This window comes from Staurois parvus, unplaced genomic scaffold (genome assembly GCF_062004578.1).
Source record: "Staurois parvus isolate SC_StPar_1 unplaced genomic scaffold, SC_StPar_1.0 ptg000602l, whole genome shotgun sequence".
NCBI classification, from domain to species: domain Eukaryota; kingdom Metazoa; phylum Chordata; class Amphibia; order Anura; family Ranidae; genus Staurois; species Staurois parvus.
The window spans coordinates 906,415-920,238 of NW_028318398.1; positions in this window are offsets into that span (position 1 = coordinate 906,415).

The window sequence follows — 13,824 nt, forward strand, 5'->3', positions numbered from 1 at the left end:
ACCAGGAGCAGGCGGGAGAGTGGTCAGGACTAGCCGAGGTCAGTTCAAGCAGAGTCAGGACAGAAGTAACAGGATCAGCAAACCAGGGCCAAGCAAACAGTACAACAAGGCACTGACTGCAGGTCTGGCCATCCCTTAAATACACCACCTGCAATCAGCCCCATGTGGTGGCTAATTGCCGGAGTGAGCCTCTAGTTGTTGAGAGCACCCGCTGGCCAGTCCTGGTACTGCAACCCACAAGGCAGGTGAGTCCCACCACTATTGGCGAGTCCATTCCTGACACCCACCATCAGGGGCCCTGGTGAACAAGCAGGATGGGGCTTAGACTCCGCACCCTGGGGAACCCCAAGTTGTGGATTGAGATCTCACTACCGCAGATGCTGACATTGTCCTTTTCTTTTGTTTTGTCCATGGGTTGTTTTCCTTTGATATTTTTTTTTTGGGGGGCAGGTTACAGAAGGTAATTTTGATTTTGCCTCTGAGGAAAAGATATATTGCTCCCTCACTTTGAATGTTGAGTCATTCTCATTACCCTTTCTTGATATTACTCCTCTTAGTAAAGACATGAAGAGGTCAGGATCTGGCCCATTATTACATTCAATTACCAGGCTAATATCATCAGAGATACATATTATGAGAAAGCTCTGTCATATCTTATGGAGGATCCAGTGCTGAAACATTATGTAGACAAGCAACCAAGAATTACATTTAACCGCTAGCCTACAGGGTACTTCTACCCCCTTCCTGTCTAGGCCAATTTCCAGCTATCAGCGCTGTCACACTTTGAATGACAATTGCGCGGTCATGTAACACTGTACCCATATGAAATTTTTATCATTTTTTGAGACAGATAGAGCTTTATTTTGGTGGTATTTAATCACCTCGGGTTTTTTTCTTTTTTTCTTAAACAAACCAAAAAGCACAGAAAATTTTGAAAAAAAAAAAGTTTTTCCTTGGTTTTTGTTATAAAATTTTGTAAATAAGTGGTTTTTCTCCTTCACTGATGTGCGCTAATGAGGCTGCACTGATGGACACTGATAGGTGGCACTGATGAGGAGGCACTGGTAGGTGACACTGATGGGCATTGAAAGGCATCACTGATGGGCACTGAAAGGCAGCACTCATATATGGCACTGATAGGCGGCACTGACTGGTACTGATAGGCGACACTGACTGACACAGTTAGGTGGCACTGACTGGCACTGTTAGGCAGCACTGATAGGCAGCACGGATGGGCGCTGATAGGTGGCACTGATGCACACTGATAGGCAGCACTGACTGGCACTGATAGGCGGCACTGACTGGCACAGGTAGGTGGCACTGATTGGCAGCACTGATAGGTGACACTGACTGGCACTGATGGGTGACATTGAAAGGTGGGCACTGATATGTGGCATTGATGTGCACTGGTAGGCACTGATATGTGGCATTGATGTGGCACTGATGGGCACTGACAGGTGGCATGGATGAGCACTGACAGCTGGCACTGATGGACACTGACAGGTGGCACTGCTGGGGCTACACAGATCATCAGGGGACACTGATCATCAGTGCCCTGATCAGTGCATCAGTGCACATGTCCCCTCTGATTACTGGCTCTGCTCTTTTTGAAAAGGTCATTGTTTTTGAGAGACTGAAGATGTATTTTGAATCTTTAAAAACTGCAAGTGTCATTTTTGGACATCAAAGATGGAAATAGTTTACAGGCTAGGATCACAGCTTCAAAGGCTTTTTGAACAGGCCGCAATTTCTGAGACTTTGAACAGGCATTTAGCATCTGTAACAAAATGTTTTGGTTTTTTTGGACACTGATAGTGGAAATAGCACACGGGCTTTAACCAAACATAGAAAGTCCTTTTGAGCAGGCCACAATTTCTGAAATGTCCTGAGAGCTTGAGCAGAATTTTAGCATCCTGCTAAGAAAAAAAAAATGTTTTTTATTTACACCAAAGATGGTAATAGCACACAGGATTGCACCACTCCTAGAAAACCTTTCTGAACAGCCTACAATTTCTGGGAGCTTGGGCAAGCATTTTGCATATATGAAAAAGTGCCTTTTTTGGGCACCAACGATAGAAATAGTATACAGGTTTGCACTTCAGCTAGAAAGCCATTTTGAACATGTCGTAATAGCTGAGAGTGTGAGCAGACATTTAGCATATTTAAAAACAAAATGATTGATGTCTTTTTGAAAACTAATGTAGGAAATAGCATTTTGGTTTGTAAAACAGCTAATAAGCCTGTTTGGACAGGCCAAAATTTCTGAAAACTTGGCCAAGCATTTAGCATCCATGAAAAACAAAATGAGTGTCTTTTTTTTACACCGATGATGGAAAAAGCATAGAAGATTGCACCACAGCTAGAATGTCTGTTATAAAAAGTCATAATTTCTTAGAGCTTGAGCATTTAGCATCTGTAAAAAAAAAAGTGTATTTTTTTGGACCCCGGGCAATGGAAATAGCATACAGGTTTTCACCACAGCTAAAAATCCTTTTTGAGCAGGCCACAATTTCTGAGAGCTTGAGCAGACATTTAACATCCCAAAAAGAGTAATTGTCTTTTTTTTGGAGTTCAATAATGGAAATCGCATACAAGTTTAAACAACAGGTAAGCCTTATTTGAACAGGTCACAATTTTTAAGGGCTTGAGCAGGCATTTAGCATTTGTAAAACAGTGGAGTTAATTTACTAAAAGCAAACAGACTTTGCACTTTGCAAATTGCAGTTGCACTCTTCAAGTGCAGTTGCTCCAGGGCTTAATAAATGAGTAGAAGCTGTGCTGACTTCCATCATCCAATCATTTGCAAGCAAAAATGCTGTTTTTATATTTTCTTGCACATGATTGGCTATTCTTTGCAAAGTGAAGCTTTACTTCATTTACTAAGCTCTGGAGCAACTGTCTATCTGCATTTAGTAAATCAACACCAGAGTGTCTTTTTTTGGACAATGATGATGAAAATGGCTTACAGTTTACTGAAAGCTGGAGCGGGTATTTAGCATCTGTAAAACAATATTAGTTTTTTTTTTTTGACTGTCACTGGAAAAAAACATACAGATTTGCACCACAGCTAGGCAGCATTTTTAAACAGGCCACAATTACTGAAATTTTGAGCATGCATTTAACATCTGAAAAAAAATGAAGCTTTTTTAACACTGACAAAAAAAATGTTTCATAACAGCTAAAAATCCTTTCTTGACATGACAACATTTCTAAGAGCTTGAGCAGACATTTAGCATCTATAGAAAAAAGTTTTTTGTCAACTGAAGATGCAAATAGCATACAGGTTTTCAGCACAGCTGAATACGCCACAACGTCTGAAATCCTGAGCAGTAATTTAGCATCTGTAAAAAAAAATATTACTGGATTTTTTTTTACACTGATGATGGAAATAGCATACAACTGTACAATTACAGCTAAAAAGACTATTTGATCAAGGCATAATTTCTGAGAATATAAGCAGGCAATTAGCATCTGTAAAAAAAGTATAGTATCTTTCTTTGGTCACCGGCAATACCAATAGTATTTAGGTTTGTGCTATAGCTATAAAGTCTTTTTAAGAAAGCCACAGAATAAACATTAGTATCATATGGACACCTAAAATGGAAAGACAGGATTGCACCAAAACCAGAGAGCCTTTTTAAAAAGGTGGCAATATTTTAGATCTTGAGCAGGCATTTAGCACTTGTTAAAAAAAAAGGGTATTTTTTTCGACACTGATGACAGAAATTGTATTTTAAATTCTACTTTGAATAATTCTTTATTGGAATTTTAGAATAACAGAAAATAGAAACAGAAAAGAACTAAAAATGGAATGAAAAAATATGATTTGCAAACTTCCAATAATCCAGAGAGTTTTCTGCAGTAACAGGATAGTAACATACCAATAAAAGTAATATACAAGAAGTGTTCAAATCAAACCAGGACTTTTGAGTTTATAAAATGAGGTCAAGGAGTTATTTTTCAACATACTCCCCTGCTACATTCATACACTTATCCCCGGATTTAACATTTTCACAATGTAATGCCTGGAAAACTTTGGCATAGAAAGATTTGTCAGTACGCCTGAACCATCCTCGGACAGCCAGCTGTGTTCACTATTCCCACAGAAAGATTTGTCTTTTAAGCAGTTTCACAACAGGTTATGTGTTGATTATCCAGGATAAGGTGTTCCATAAACTGAATGTTCACAAAAATGACTGCTGTGGGCTGGGAACCACCATGGCCAGGATCATCACTGATGGATGTACAGCCATCTATGAAATGTTTACACCATTCAAATGTCTTACTGCTGCTGAGCGTCTCATTACTGCACTGTGAATGAAGTCTTCTGTATATATACAAAGGTTTTATACCTTGGTTCACAAGAAACATCATCAAAACATGCTGTTCCATACATGTACTAACACTATTGTCTGCCATCTTGATTAACAGTCTCTTGACTGGCCCTTTACATGTGCGTCACCTATAAGTAATGGGACAAACTTGCCACTTACTACTGCATGTGGTAACGCCACACAAGCATCCCTTTTTATATCTGTAAAATGAAAAGTCCCACTTGGACTTGAACGCCTCTTGTAGTAAGTATATATGTTTCAAATGCTTAACCAGCAAACAAAAGGTGGATACCAGTGGAGCCTAAGAGGTCTTTTTGAGCTAATTCTCATATAGCCCACTGGTTATGGAAATCTCCTCTTTGTCCATATCTAGATGCTATTATTTTTTTCATACACATAGATCAGGTCAACATGTCTTAAGAACATCAGAAATGTTAGGGACTGCTCAGCTTTTCCAGTTCCTAGTCACCATCAATCTTACTGCAAATAGTACATTCATGACACCAGTCCTAAGTATAAATGGAATGGATTCCATCCCCACAGTCAACAAGGCCAGTTCTGGAGTGGGTGCGTTTGGTTGCCCTGTAATATGGGACCCGCTTCGGAACACTGAGTTCCAATAACTCTTTAAGGTTTGAGCAGGACCATAACATATTGTATGGAAAATTGTGCCTACTCAACTGCAGCCTCTCCAGCATGTATTTGAAGCATCGGGGGAGAATTTAGCTACTACATATGGTGTTAAGTGTCACCAAAGTTGGATTTTTTGAGCTTCTTCCCAGTTGTTAATGCAGAGGGAATGAATAGCATTAATAACAAGTGCTTCACACCATTGGTGATCTGTGATGGATATGTTACGGACTCTTTCCAATTTAGTCATTGTGGGCAATTTTGTAAATATTGTTTTGCATTGTAAAAGCTCAAAAAGAGGGAAATGCATTTTACCTTTGTGGGAATGTCAGTTCAAATTCCTCCAGCTCTTTTTGGGCATAGAAATCTGCAGAATTGAATAAGTTGAAGTTTTTCAAAGGGAAATAATTCACATTTGACTAGTATGGCTGCCAACCAATATACACCTTTTTCTTGCCATTTACCAAAAGAAATGTCATGAATGAGAAACTGAAAAGTCTCCATAGTATGGGAGCATAGAGGGCTTTTTTACCATACATTTTTTATTTATGTTATACAACAAATTACAAGTACAAGTACCAATCATGTTACTATAAAGAATTGAAGACAATAAAAGAGCAAAGAGTTAACTGAAATATAAAGTATGCTCAATATAAGAAAGACAAAGGGTGTACAAGTCAAATGTAGGCCAATAGCCAAAAAATGGTATAAAATGGTATAAAATACCCCAATCCCTACAACAAATGATATCAATCCACGTACAGAAAATCTCCTATTAAAGGCAAAGTAATATCTGTGGAGCAAACCTCATAGCCACAAAAAGGGAGGTTTCCTGCTGGGGTTGTTCGGCTGCAGGAGGCGAATAAGAATATAAATTTAAAAGAGAAAAAAAGAAGAAAAAAAAGGGGGAAAGGAGATGGGGAAGGAAAGTGAAGGGGAAGACCCCGGTATACCGCATCATATTCTGGTCCCCACAACTCCTCCCCCTCTAAATGGCCCATACAAGGGATAAATATACAATGTACCCAAGAGTGGGAAATATGATCACAGTACAGTATAGTACTAAGGCCGTCTATTGTATGTATTTCCTGTATTGCTGAGTAGTTAGGCTCCACACACTCCGGGTGTTTTGGTAACGCTGGTAACGTTAGCTGCATAAAATCACGTTAAAAACAAGAGTTTTTCAGCTTTTTTAGCATTTTTGCAGTAGCCTTTAGCAGTGTTTTCCTGTTTTTCTGCATTCGCATTTTTAGCATTTTTTTACTTAAAAAAAAACAAGCAAAAACACCGGTTTGCGGCGTTTCACCAAGATTTACCTTGTTTTGATGAGTTTTTCATCGTTAGAGCATTTTTACAGCTAAAAAACTCCTCTGGAAACCCACTAATTTTTTTTTTTTTTTTCAGCCAAAAAACGTCCGTGCCAAAAAAACGTTGCATACAGTCTATGTGTGCATGGACACATAGGATAACATGTTGGGGGGCTTACTGGCTGTAGAAAAAAATGTCAAAAGCCAAAAACAGCCGCTGTAAAAACGCCCAGTGGGCATGAGGACTTGAGAAATGAGAGCAGCAAGACCAGACAGTTGTAAATTTGTGTAGTCGATCTTGAGATATATATTGTATATACAGTAGGTATACTTGTCAATCTTTGTCTTGTGCCAAACGTGCCTCAATCAACCAGGTGAAAAACCTGCTCACTCCACTCTTAGACCTCATGAACGGGCAAAAAAATCGCTCATCACATCATAATGTATACACCTGTGTACACCCGGTATAATCTTCATCCAATTTTTACTGATGTGCACTGATAGGTGGCACTGATGAGGTAGCACTGATAAGCTGGCACTGATATGCAACAATGATGGCACTAACAGGCGGCACTGTTGGGCACTGATAGGTGGCACTGATGGGCACTGATAGGTGGCACTGATGAACTGGCACTGATATGCAACAATGATGATCACTGATAGGTGGCACTGATAGGCGCAACTGATGGGTGGCACTGACTTGTGGCACTGCTGGGCACTGACTGGCAGCATTGCTGGGCACTGACTGGCGGCACTGATGGGCACTAATGAGTGGCACTGCTGGGCATCACTGATGTGCGGCACTGCTGAGCACATGTGGGTGGCACTGCTGGGCACTGATGGGCACAGGTGGGTGGCACTCCTGGGCAATTGTGGGAGGCACTGCTGGACACAGATGGGCGGCAATGGTGGGTGGCACTGCTGAGCACATGTGGGTGGCACTGCTGGGCACTGATGGGCACAGGTGGGTGGCACTGCTAGGCAATTGTGGGAGGCACTGCTGGGCACAGATGGGTGGCACTGGTGGGTGGCACTGCTAGGCACCTTTCATCAGGGCACTGATCATCAGTGCCCTGCTGATTGGTGCCGATCCCTCCTCCGACAATTGACGGTTATCAGCAGTACTTTCCTCACACTGTGACAGCGAGAGGAAAGTGCAGCCAATAACTGGCAACTGCATTTACCGGTGATCTGCTGTGTCATTGGATACGACTGATCACGTGTTAAAAGGCCTCTGTGATTGGCCTTTTTACCACATGACGTGATCAGCCGAGTTCGTAGGACACAGTGATCACAGAGATGGCCGGGTGCGATCTGGCCGGCCACAGAACTGGCCGGCTACAGTGTAGCTGTCATTGGGCTATCTGCGGTTGGCAAGTGGTTAATATGGCCTTATTGTACAGTACGGTATGAAAAAAAGGGGAAGGAGACCCGTATAAACAACGGTCTCTACCTTGTCAATAGGTTGTACTGGTACCGCATCCTTTATTACAGAGACACTAAAAGAAGACAAAACTCTAACCAAGAAAACTAACGGGACATTTAACCTCCCTGGCGGTATTCCCGAGTGTAGATCGGGGTAAAGTTTCAGTACCAAAAGCGGTAACCCCCCCGAGCTACACTCGGGCTTACCATGCGGCGTTGCATAGGGAGTCCGTGCAGCGCTTACCTTGTCCTTCGCTCCCACGATGTGTCCCCTGCAGCGTCCCCGGCCATCTCCTCCGGCCAATGCCGGCATCCGGCTTCCGTGTTCCGGTCCCTGTGACGTCGGGACGTACGGGCAACGGAACCGGCGGCAAATTTTAAATTTTTTAAAAAAGTCATTTTTTTTAAAAATGATTATTACATAGTAAAACATTGTTGTTTCAAACCATTTCACATACATTTTGTCCCGAGTGCTTTGTCCGGCACCCTGCCTGCCTGTTCTTCTGCCTGGAAACTTAGAAAAGTCCATGGCGTCCAAAAAGCATCCCTTTAGGTCAAATGCGGTTTTAGACCGGCTAGAGAACAGCGATAGTAAATCAGAACCACTTGCAGAATTGAGTGATAATGATTTGTGGGGGAAATTCCTCATCAGACACTGAAAACGATTGAGCTCAGCGATGTGAGAACTTGGCGCTATATTTCAAATTTCAGTGTTTTTGGTTTGATTATATTATTTAATTAAATTTATTATTATTATATTATTATTTTTTAGGATTATTTATTAAATTATAATTTATGATTTTGCGTTTCAAGTTTTATCATATCCGGAATGTCTACTAGACTCTTGTTCGGACAGATTTCAGTGAGTTATTCCTAAATTACAGGCCTACAATAAAAAAAAATACATATTTCCATGCAAAAAAATGGTATCGCTTTCAGCACCAAAAATCTGAAATAATCAGACCGCCAGGGAGGTTAAGGTACCATACTGGGCATCACAGTGGCCAAATGATTAGCAGTTCTGCCTGGCTGGTACTAGGGTCTTCAATTCAAATCCCAACCACGGAACCACCTGCCTGGAGTTTGCATGTTCTCACTGTGACTGTGTGAGCTTTCTCCGGGTACTCCGGTTTCCTCCTACACTCCAAAGACACTGTGAAGCTGGTAAGTTAATTGGATCCTGTCTAAATTGTCCCTAGTATGTGTATGTATGAATGTGAGTTAGGGACCTTAGATTGTACACCCCTTGAGGGTTAGGGACTGATGTGAATGCACAATATATATGTAAATGCTGCATAAATTGACGGCACTATATAAGTACCTGAAATAATAATACCAATCATAAATCTTATGTAAAAATTAGCTTTATTATACAATATTAAAAATGCATAATTGCCAGCTTCCTCGGGGAGGTCTGGTATATATTGCTAGGATCACATGCAGAACCATGATAAATAAACAGAAAAAACAAAACAGGATACATTCTACATTGTATGATGATATATCTATATGTCAAAAGAAATAGAATCTGTTTGTTCAAAGTATACAATGCAAAGAAACTCACAGTGATGGAAAACAACAATCACCCATTTTGAAGGAGGACCAATTCATTAAATAGCATATAGAGGAAGCAAATATAGGTTCTATAGAAAAATAAATCTGAAATAAATTGAAAATAAATTGAAATGATCAAAATAAGCAAAGAAAAAAAGTACTTAAGATAGAAGTGACTTGTGGGTCCTCATGTGAATTGTTTGATATCAGTATTGGGAGTAGGGGTGTAGTTTGGAACTGTTTGGGCCTTTAAGACACTATTGATGGAGTATTTATTACATTTATTTAAGTATCTCATTTTAGAAAGTTACTTCCTTTGTTCCTAATTTTTAAGTACTTCTTTTTTTTCTTTGCTTATTTTGACCATTTCAATGTATTTTTCTATAGGGCATATATTTGCTTCATCTCTATGCTATATATGTTTACATTTATTTAATGAATTGGTCCTCCTTCAAAATGGTTAATTGCGGTTCTCGTTCGCTGTGAGTTACTTTGCATTGTGAACTTTGAACAATTAGGTACTACGTCTTTGAATATATAGATATACTTTAGTAAAATGTACAATGTATTCTGGTTTGTCTTTTCTGTTTTTTTCTGTTTGTTTACTATGGTTCTGCTTATGATCCTAGAGATTAATACTAGACCTCCCTGAGGAAGCTGGCTTTGCCCAGTGAAACGTGTCAGTGTTTTATACATCAAAATGTAATCTCTTCATTGACTTAATATGCAACCGTGGAGTTATTTACATCCAGCTTAATGTCTCTATTGTTACAAGACGTAGTTGTATATGTTTTCAGAGAATATGTTTATGCTTAGCTTTTGTACTACAATCATGTCTTGTATTTTGTATAATAAAGCTAATTTTTACATAATATTTATGATTGTTATTGGTATGGCACCTTTAAATTCCCAGTATTTTTTTTTTTTGGTTAGGGTTTGTCTTCTTTCAGTGTCTTCTTGTGCTGTACTGTATTGTTCTAAGCTTCTAACCCAGCCCTTCTCAACCTTTTCAACACAGAGGAAGCTCTGAAACAACTTTCCAGGCTCAGGGAACTCCTACTAGAAATCACTATATCTACAGCTCATGATACATTAGAATTATATTCAGTGGGAAGAATGCTCCTTTCACTTGTGGTCATTGGGTCATTGTACCTCTTACAATAAGCTAAAAAGATCAGCGGGACTTTATCTGAAAGCCAGAAATTGCTCATTGCTCAATGAACCCCTAGCAACTTGTGGAGGAAGCCTAGTTGAGAAACCCTGTTCTAAGCAAAGTCTTTTTTCTGTTGTTGTTTTTTACTTTTTTTTCAGATGAGACAGCAGAGCCCAGGAAACATAGTGAGGGAAACCACACTACTGGGGTCCATGGAAGAGATTTTTGTCTCTTCAGTTGTACAGCTTCCTGATCACTTCCACCTGACAGCCAACAATTGTCTTGTCAGTCAGGAATGTGTGTCAATCCCACCACTGCTGCTGACGTATGACATGTGGTAGCAAAAGGGTTAAAATTAAGTGATATATCTCTTAAAGTGTGAACTTATTATGAGTATAATTGCATCAACTTGAACTAATATTAGAATACACAATAGCAAACTGCATTTGTTAATATAGCCAGATACATCTACATACAATATATACGGCTCAAAAAAAGTAAAGGAACACTTTGACAACACATCAGATCTCAATGGGGAAAAATCTCCTGCTGGATATCTGTACTGATATGGACTGGGTAAAGTGTTAGGAACGTAAGGATGCCCCATCGTTTGCTGGAAATGAAAATTATCAACCTACAGAGGACTCAATGCCTAATGGCAGTCAGGGTGTCATTGTCTAGTATGTAGAGGTCTGTGCGTTCCTCCATGGATATGCCTCCCCAGACCATCACTGATCCACCACCAAAACACTCATGTTGAAGGATGTTACAGGCAGCATAATCTTCTTCACGGCTTCTCCAGACCTTTCCATGTCTGTCACATGTGCTCAGAGGGAACTGATCTCATCTCTGAAAAGCACAGGGTGCCAGTGGTGGACCTGCCAATTCTGGTGTTTAATGGCAAATGCCAATAAAGCTCTATGGTGCCAGGCAGAGAACACAGGGCCCATTAGAGGTTGTTGAACCTTCAGGGCACCTTCATGAAGTCTGTTTCTGATTGTTTGGTCAGAGACATTCACACCAGTGGCCTGCTGGAGGTCATTTTATAGGGCTCTGGCAGTGCTCATCCTGTTCCTCTTTGTATAAATGAGCAGATACCAGTCCTGCTGATGGGTTAAGGATCTTATACAGCCCTGTCCAGCTCTCCTGGAGTAACTGCCTGCTTCCTGGAATGTCCTCCATGCTCTTGAGACTGTGCTGGGAGACACAACAAACCTTCTGGCAATGGCATGTATTGATGTGCCATCCTGAAGGAGTTGGACTGCCTGAGCAACCTCTGTAGGGTCCAGGTATCGCCACATGCTACCAGTAGTGACACTGTCCCTAAAAAAATGGAAAACTAGTGAAAAACAGTCAGAAAAGATGAGCAGGGAAAACAATGTCAGTGGCCTCCACTTGTAAAAACCATTTCTGTTTTGGGAGTCATCTCATTGTTGCCTATCAAGTGCACCTGTTGTTCATTTCATTAACACCAAAGCAGCTGAAACTGATTAACACCCCCTCTGATACATAACTACTGACCAGATCAATATCCCAGGAGTTTCATTGACTTGATGCTATACTTGGATTAAAAAGTGTTCCTTTAATTTTTTTGAGCAGTGTATTTAAAACAATTCTGTCACTAAAACATATATTACAAACAGATTATAAAAGAACATGTTTAATATTTTCTTGTGTGGAAAGTCATAAGTGAAATTTCTCTTTTGAAGACCTATGGGTGGGACTGGTACCTGATACTTGAGGATGCTTTGGATACTTCCCCCAACCCCCCCATCTGGTCACTGTGGCTCCTCCCCTCAATAAGTAACTATTGTGCTCTGTAGTGGTGATTTTCAACCTTTTCTAGTCAAGGCACCCTTTAAAATTTTGCACAATCTCAAGGCGCAAATTTCAAAATGTAGAAAATTTAACTAACAATTTCAGACAACACAGCAACATTAGCATATGTGGGGCACTCAACATCAGAGGTGATTTATTTTTTCAAAGCAAATACACCTTTGCACACTGGTACTGGCTAGTATTCCATTGTTTCTCTTCTCCCTCAGTTTCTCTTTCTCACTCAGCTAATGTCTCCAGAGCTGACAGAGAGGGGAAGGAGAGGGACAAGCATGGATGCTGTGCAGGGGCCCCATGTCCTTCTTATCAACTGATGACATCATTGGTTGTTTATGTGACATGGATGTCACTCCACTTCCTCAAACTCAACCTTTCCAAAACTGAGCTCTTAGTATTCCCCCCAGCCCGTGTCCCCTCCCCTGACTTCTCCATCAAGATCAATATCACAATCATCAGTCCCTCCCCTCATGCCAGGGTACTAGGTGTAATCCTAGACTCCAATCTGTCCTTTCAGCCCCAAATCCAATCACTGTCCAAATCTTGTAGGCTTCACCTCCGCAACATCTCCAAGATACGACCGTTCCTAACCTCAGAAACCACTAAGCAACTTATTCACTCCCTGATTATATCTCGCCTTGAGTATTGTAACTCCCTCCTCATTGGCCAGACCTCATCGCAGGCTATCCCCTCTTCAGTCTATAATGAATGCTGCTGCCAGACTCATCCACCTTACTAACTGTTCTGTATCTGCCACCCCTCTCTGCCAATCCCTCCACTGGCTTCCCATCGCCCAATGGATAAAATTCAAAACACTAACAAAAACGTATAAAACCATTTATAGCTCTGCCCCAAATTACATAACCGATCTTGTCTCTAAATATCACCCAAACCGTACTTTCCAATCCTAGCAAGAACTCCTACTCTCTAGCTCCCTTGTCTCCTCCCCCGATACTAATCTCCAGGACTTCTCCAGAGATTCCCCCATCCTCTGGAACTCTCTACCCCAATTTATCAGACTATCGCCTACTCTGCTCACTTTAGGCAATATCTGAAAACCTCTCTCTTCAGGGAAACCTATCCTGCCCTCAGCTAATAATGCAATCTTCTACTCTTCCAACCAGTCCATCCCCCACAGTTACTACCATTTGTACCCCTACCCCCTCCCTCCTAGATTGTAAGCTCCCAGGATCAGGCCCTCAAATCCCTCTTGTATTGAACTGTATTGTTACTGTATTGTCTCCCATTATATTGTAAAGCGCTGAGCAAACTGTTGGCGCTATATAAATCCTGTAAAATAATAATAATAATAATGTTGTCAGCGGCTAGAAAGTTGGGCACCCTGGATGAAAAAGGCTGTTCTGTAGTGATGTGGCTGCCAGTAAGAGGAACCTCTAAACCCAACAGGGAAAAAGGTTTTGAACAAATTCAAAGTGTCAGATATCAGAGATGTCCATAGCTTTTCAGGAGAGCAATAAATAAATGCATGGTCCTTTGTAAAAGCCTGAAATATGAAAATTTAACAGAGATCATTCTCAATACACTGAGAAAATAACATTTGCATTGTTATAGATGAAACTGTAACATT